This window comes from Camellia sinensis, chromosome 10 (genome assembly GCF_055761805.1).
Source record: "Camellia sinensis isolate YWXY chromosome 10, ASM5576180v1, whole genome shotgun sequence".
Lineage (NCBI taxonomy): Eukaryota > Viridiplantae > Streptophyta > Magnoliopsida > Ericales > Theaceae > Camellia > Camellia sinensis.
The window spans coordinates 104,043,703-104,051,857 of record NC_138970.1 but is presented as its reverse complement, the minus strand read 5'-3'; positions in this window follow the sequence as shown (position 1 = coordinate 104,051,857).

Sequence of the window (8,155 nt, the reverse complement as noted above, 5' to 3'; positions counted from 1 at the left end):
ATAATTTAATATGCTATATATTTAGTATTTCTTTTCTGTTAATAATCTTTTATATCTAAGATATAAGAAAAGAATGTAGTTCAAACTACCTTCTCTACTCATGATCATCATTTATTTTTCAATGATTATATTGTCGTTGTATGTCATATGTAGTATTGAGTGCTCATATCTAATTCATGATGCTCTAGTAAATCTGACATTAGACACAAAACCCAATTTGACATTCTTATTAAAAGAACCAATGCATGTTTGACACACATGATTATTATTCATATTTATGATATGTGTTGTATTAAACATGAGAGATGTTGTAGTTAGGCATTAAATTCTGAATTTTTAAAAATTATGTTTCGTGTGAATATGGAAGTTTACGGTCTTCTAACCGTCTTAAAAATAGAAAGCTTTCTTTTATTTTTTATATAGTAATAGACTAATAGATATCTCACAATTTATAAATATCATGCACATAAACTTGATTATGATACTTTAAAATGATTTAAAAAATAAAATAAAATTGGACGGCTGATAGGGATTGATATCTAACCTAATGCCTCTATTTAAAGGGACATATTATCTTTTCCTTCTCTATGATATATATTTTTGGGTTGCTATTTCTAATTTTTATATGCAAAAATGCTTTGTACCCAATTTACACCTCCCAAAACCCAATCCTATGTGGACTAAACAATGCAATCCAGACCTAAATAGATGCTGCAAATGTTGTGAAACAAGGCCAATGGTCTGTAATGGGCCCTAGAAGGGTAATAGAGAGAAGAACAGTCTCTAAAATAACTATTTAAATTTAACATAGATTGCATTACTTTAGCTGCGCACCAACTTATGTAGACCTAATTCTAGGATACAACTGGTACATTGCATGTTTACTAAATCACCACTTTAACTAACATTGCATGTTTGATTCTAAGGCCAATGGTCTATAATGTTTACTAATTGTAGGATACAACAGGTACATTGCATGTTTGATTCCAAGGTTTATGTATCAAAGTCATATAAGACTATTACTTAAGCACAAAATTCAAACAAAGACTCAGATAGATGGTCCAGAAACAGACATAATTTCAAATTTTGAATGTGCAAGAAAAATAGGCAAAAATTGGCTGCATTACTATTATGATTTCAGATTTTTTACTTAAGCACAGATTTTTTCCTGCATCACTAGCAGGAAAAAAAATAAATAAATAACTTGAACAAACTTTTAACATCAAAGAATGAATAAATTTCTCCAAATTTTTATTATTATGATTTGTTTAATAGAAATATCACAGTAAAATTTTTAACTCCTACACAAACAGAGCATTAATAAACCAACTCCTACACAAATTTTTAACATCAAAATAAATTTCCCCAAAATTTTCCTAAACCCTAACTATTCTTATTTTCCCCAATTTGAACAAATTTGAATTACATGCTGAACAAATTTAAAATCAAAAATAACCAAAACAATACACACACACACACACACACACATATATATATATATATATAAACATGCATGCCGAGCAACAAAAAGAAAAATCAAAGATGAAGGAAATGAACCAGAGTCGGAAACGAATTAGAGTCGCACGTCGCCGAAAACAAACCAGAGCTTCACGTCTCCGGAACTGAACCAGTGTCGCAACTTGCTGTTGCGTTGCTATGTTGCTGCTAATCTCTTGCCAAAGATAAAGATTAGGGCAAAAAAAAGAACATATATAAGTGGTATAAGGGTAAATCTTTCAAAACACTTAGGACATTTAAGTCAAATTGCCCTCCGCGTTTTACTCGTGAGAATCTGAAGCTGGTTCAACCAGCTTTTGAATTTTAGCTTTTTTTCCCTTGCCGATAATCTGTAGAAGTTGAAGCTGAAGCAGATTCAAGACTAGCAAACAGCTTGAATTAGCTTTTTTTAAGCTAAAAGCTAAAAGCTAAAAGTTGGGCAAAAAAAGTTTCAACAAACACCACCAAAGTAGAGCACAATAGTAATAAAAATAAACACTAAACTATTCTCATCCGGCCCCCCCACTAGCAAACCAATCGTTGTACAATTGCATAGTGAGTGCATCCCGCCACACAGTCCATTCATTAGATGTCTCAACAGTATCAATGAAATCATCTCCCATTAGCGGTTAATTTTCTTTGCCATCATTGTCATCCTCTATAGGGTCAACTGCCATCTCTCGTCGAATGAAATTGTGTAACAAGCAACATGCTGTGATAATACGATTTTGGGTTCTAATGGGGTAGTATGATGCACTACAATGTATTGCTCATCTCATTTTCCACAATCCAAAACACCTTTCTATGGCATTCCTGGCTTGTGCATGTTTCATATTGAAATATTCTTGGTAATTACTTGGAGTTGCCCCTTCTCTCCAAATAGACACATGGTATCGCTGACCGTGGTAAGGTGCTAAAAATCCTTGCCCATTTGTATAGCCCGCATCCACTAGGTAATAGTAACCTATGTGTGAAATGTTATGCATTAAACACAATTATTATGCATGAACTTAGGAAGAATTAAGTATCATGAAATTACCATTTGGAATCCTTAGGCCATTAGGCCGATTGATCGCATCTCTTAAAATCCTAGAGTCGGCCGCTGACCCTTCCCACCTCGGCAACACATAGATAAAATTCATTTGTTGGGAGCAAACTCCTAGAACATTAGTAGCAATATCTCCCTTTCTTGTCCTATACCTTGCTTGATGAATCACGGGTACACGAACTCTAATATAGGTGCCATCAAGTGCTCCAAGACAATTCTAAACAAACCAGCTGAATAGATATTGTAATAGTTATGGTTTTTTGTTTTGGGTAAATTAGAGAACAAAAGAAAATCAAAAAAATAATGTAAAGTTACCAAATTTGTGGACAATATATTTACCTGGAAGCAATTCCATCGTGGATCTGTGTTTGCTTGGGTAATAGGATTTGGTGTGCTAAGTAAGTTGGCTTGCAAGCATAGCACAAGCTTTAAGACATCATTGACATATCGACTAACAGTCTGTCCAAATCTATAGAAATTGAACTTAACATTTCGTATTTTTCAAGTGTTGTGCCAAAATGAAGAGGAAGAAGGCCACATTCTCTTCTAAAGTGACATGTTTTGAAGGTCCTAACCCACCAATTGTATAAATCATATTGCACAAAGTCATAAAAGAACGACGATCCATACAGAGTTGTTCAATACATGTTATGTCACTTTCTCTCACTAAATGGTTAATATGATCCATTTGTTCTTGCAACCAATTGGGTCCCCTAATAAGATTACATAGATACTTAGATAAATACTTCTTCAAGATAACTTGAATGACAACAAAAGCTACAGTGCATAAGGAAAATAGCTCTTGCATTACAACTTACAGTACTACGTACAATTCAAGATCATCATTACTCTCATCGTCAAAGTCATCGATATTCTCATCCATCTATCAAAATAAATTATCACACAAAAACCATTTAGAATTACAAATAATTTAAAGAATGGAGCATCTCTAGGCATATAGATAAACTATAAGAATCTACTTTTCACTGAAAGAGAAGTTCTAAATATAGAAAAACGTGACAAAACTTCAAAAAGTTATGTACTTTATATAATAGATAGTGTATAGATAAAAGGATATTAAAATAGAATTCTTCTTAGAAATGCTATGTATCAAGGTAAACTACACAATAAATTGCCCAGAATTTGAGTATGATTTAAACTTTGTGTGCTATGAAAAATCTGATCCACACATGTTGAATGTGAACAAATATTTTTTTTAGATAGTATTTTTGAATTTTCTTCGATTGCTTGAAAGTTCACCCATGATTGCTGATGGTGATTACTGTAGACACCCCATTTTTGACCGACCTTAAGACTCAGACGTCACCGATTGAGCGCTTGGTGATGTTGCATAATGTGCTCGTTCAGAAGTTTCAGAGTCGCGGCCGTGAGCCCTGCCTCCGGACTTCCGAACCCTCTTCTGTGCCTTGCCTCGGTTTGCGAACCAGACTCGGTTTTCTCTGTTTCTTTTCCCGAGGGGAGGGAGAGGTCCCGTAGACCATCTCTCAGTGGCCGTTGGCTACATTTTGTGGCCGCAGGCCATTTTGCCCATTTCGGAGTCCGGTTTCCGATTTTTCGGGACCGTTGGCCGTGTGCCTCGGTTCGGGACTGCCTAACCATCTCCGTTTGTTCTGATTTTTGGCATACTTCCTTTTTTCTCCCTTTTGAGGGACACTGGGGTCTGAGAAACCCACTTCGTGGCCGAACGCCACTATCGGTGCTTAACAGCCCATTTTCGGGACCCCCGAACTACGTGTTTTGGCCCCCGAGCATTCGTTTTGCATCGGTTTTCGTTCATTTTTGGCAGATACCTCTGTTTTATCACCAGGAAGGTCACTGAAGGGTGGGAGGCCAGCAATTATCTTGGCAACCAGTTATATTCCATTTTCGCCCTCCGACACCCGTTTTTCTCACTTCCGAGCCAATGTTGAACACCTTGGGGCCACTTTCTTCAACCCCAAACCACATATTTGTGTTGTACACACATGGGAGGACCCTAAAAGTTTATGGCCGGCCAGAAACTCCAATTGAACCTTTTGAACCCCTCCTAAAAATGGCTTGTTCTCTCTCCTGTTTTAGAGTTTCCAAATTCGAACCACAGGGTTGTGATGAGGGGACCTGGGAGGCCATCTTTTTGTGGTGGCCGGCCACTAACTCAACTTGACCTTTTTGACCCCTAGCCGGCCGGCTAAGGGGGGTGGCCGGCCGGCCACCTGCAGCTCCAAAAGGTGGCCGGCCATGTTCCTTGCAATACACACTTTACAGCTGTATAGCTGTATCCCCCAGAAAATATCTCAATCCGGGGGATATTTTTTGGGGGAAAACTTGCCTCCTTTTCCCCCACCTTTTCCCCACCTTTACTCCATCTTTTTGTTTCATATAACCAGGGGCCAGCATTTGTATTAGAGGTTACAAAAAAAGTCATTAAGCCTCTTGCATTATATCCCCTCTCCTTCTCTCATTTCTACCCTAAAACACCCAAGTTTCATCCCCTTTTCTTCACTACCACCTAACACCATCACCACCACTCCATTTCCAGCAGCAAGGAGGGCTTCTCAGAGGCTAAAGGTGCTGCAACTTGGTCCAAGAAGCAACCAAAGATTGTGTAACAACCCTCATACTGTTTACCGATTAATGACTGATGATTGAACTGATTAAAAGTACTGAACCGACTGATTGAAATTGAAACTGAATTAGCCAAGTATATCTATTGTGTTGCATTCTATCTGTCGATTGTTTATTCGATCTGTTCGTATTTTAGTGTTTAAACTGCTAATTGAAGGCCTTATCGGCGGCCGAATCCGGAACTGATTAACGTTTTATGATCGTCATAATTAATGTGATTTTATAGTAAAGTTATCTGAAAAATGATTAGGTATGATTAAATTAGATTAAAACGAGTTAATTGTGAAGTTGCCGTAATTACCAACTTGCCACCCTTAGTGGCCCACTCAATATATATATTTGAGCCTCATTACACCTTGAATCAAAACACATTTTGCTCAGCCCTTCTCCTTGCTCAACCGACCTAGATAGAGAGTGAGAGAGAATTGAGTTGATCTTGAGTTCTACTTTGTGAATTGCTTGGAGAGATTGAAGAATTGATGTTTAGACTCCATAATTGAACCTCTAGACTTGCATTCAAGGGACCTAGGTATGAATTTCATCCTTTTGGTTTGTCTTTAAGTTGATTGTCGCGTGGTCCATGTTTAATTGTAGAGATAAGCCTTGTTTTAGTTCATACATGTTGATATAGAACATAATCCATGCTTGCATGTGTTCTTGGAGTTGAATTCATGGTAAATGGCGCATGCATGTTCATAATTTTGTAATGGTCCATGTTTTCAACTTATTTTTGGAACAATTGGCTCCTTAGAGCATCAAATTGAAGCTTTGAAATGATTTGAATTCATGCATGTTTGCATGTTCATATTGTTCATGAAATTGGTTTGAAAATTGGGTTTGAATTAAACACCCTTGGGCCTTGATTTCTCAAAATTGAGCTTGAACTAGGATATTCTATGTATTTATAAATGTTTTCCAGAAAATGGGCCCAAGAGGATTGGTTTTGATGCATTTGAATGTGAGTTTGAGCTTGGAGGTGCAATCTGGAATTCCCAGATTCTGCACTTCCGCTCGAGCGGGGGGAAGTGCCGCTCGAGCGTGGAATCCGAGCATCCAGTATCTCTGCACTGTTTTACAGTCCGCTCGAGCGGAGGATTGGGCGCTCGAGCGGAGTCATGTCTCAAGCTCGAGCAGGCGTTGAGCGGAAATTTCACCCATCCAGTACTTTTACAGTACGCTCGAGCGGGAAAGTTGACGCTCGAGCGTGTACCTTTGTTGCATGACCGCTCGAGCGGGTAAACCTACGCTCGAGCGGGACTCTGTTTTTCTGAAAATGCTTTTTAAATGTGCATCTTTGCATCCTCATCCCATTCTAGGCATTCTTAGGCCTAGTTTTAGACATCTTTTTAGGATATAGATGTAGAACACACCGAGGCATTAGGGATTAAGTTATTATCTTTCCCAACTGTGTAGCTTAGTGTGTTCAATCTGTTAACTGTGTAGGGTTGGCGACCGAAGAGACACGCTCTAGCATACTGTAGCCCGAACTCTGTGAGTAACAATTGTGTAAAGATATGTTCAAATGATTATCTTCTGAATACTGAACTGCACTGTTTACTGAACTGATATTGTTTACTGAATGAATGTATGTCCTATCTTCTGAACTGTACTGTGGCATCCTTAGCACCTACTGTTTACTGTTACTGTTACAGAGATCTCTGTTGGTTCCCTCGTGGAACCACTACTGTTTACTGATTGATGGCCATCATTACTGCTCGGTCTTTAAGACCTACTGTTTACTGCTATGCTAATGGATGTACCACATATGACTGAATAACTGTTCTGACTGAAAGACTGAAGTATTGATTAATGAACTGATTTCATTACTGTAAGGACATTTCATTCATAACCCCTTTACGCATTATGTTATTCACTGGGCTCTAGCTCACTGTTTATATATATATGTAGGTGTTCAGCCACCAGATCGGAGCTAGAAGCGTGGGTTAGACTCCAGTTTTGCCAAGCCAGCCTTTGTGCCTCACTGCGAGGTTCCGAGCCTATCGTGTTAAGGCTTAGGGGTGTTTTACGACTCCCCCTTCTGTACCGTCTACTGTTCTGTATAGAGTGAATGTTTACTGTACTGTTATCAAGGGATTAGGTCCCTGTACTGTGTGACTGTAAATTTTGTATAGACTGTACTGTTTGTATATGTGAATACATGAAAAATCTTTTTGGCATACAGACTGACACAGCTCAATGGACATTATTCATTTACTGTATTGGCTTCCGCCAGGCCCTGTACTCTGTTTTACTGTACTACTGTTTGCAGACCTTTGGTAATCTCGGATTACTGGCCGGTTACGGTGCTAAACCTATAGGGCCGGGTTTGGGTCGTGACAGATTGGTCTACAAGGGTGAATTGCCATTTCCTTCTTTTTAAACCAATTTTTGCAACATTCCTTAGCCATATATGCATGCTGTTTTGAGCTCCGGCCCTAACTTAAAGTGTCCTTATTTTGAGCTCTTTTTCACTTTTTCTTAAGGGCTCAACACTGTTTGAGCCCCCCATATTGCACTTGCTTCAATATCCTTCTTAAATACCGTTATCTTGAGTAGTATTTTTAGCTTATGTGTGATCTGTTTTGGAGCATGATGTAAAATGTAAATAGGCTTATTTTGAGCCCCTCTTCAACATTGAAGAAGGGCTCAACACTGTTTGGGACCTCCATGCTATACTTGCCTTTATATTCTCTTTTGGGTCCCATTTTTGCATGTTTTGGAAGCCTATTGTGCTTCGATTTTTGGCCTTTTTACAGTACTAAAAATAGTCTTATTTTGGCCCATTCTTCATGTTTCATTTAGGGCCTTTCATGGTTTAGGACCTCCATATGCCACTTCATGTTATATCCCTCTTTGGTCCCCTTTTCTTGCATGTTTTGGCAGCCTATTATGCTTCGGTTTTTGGCCTTTTTACAGTACTAAAAATAGTCTTATTTTGGCCCATTCTTCATGTTTCAAAGGGTCTTTGGCTTTTTGATGAATATT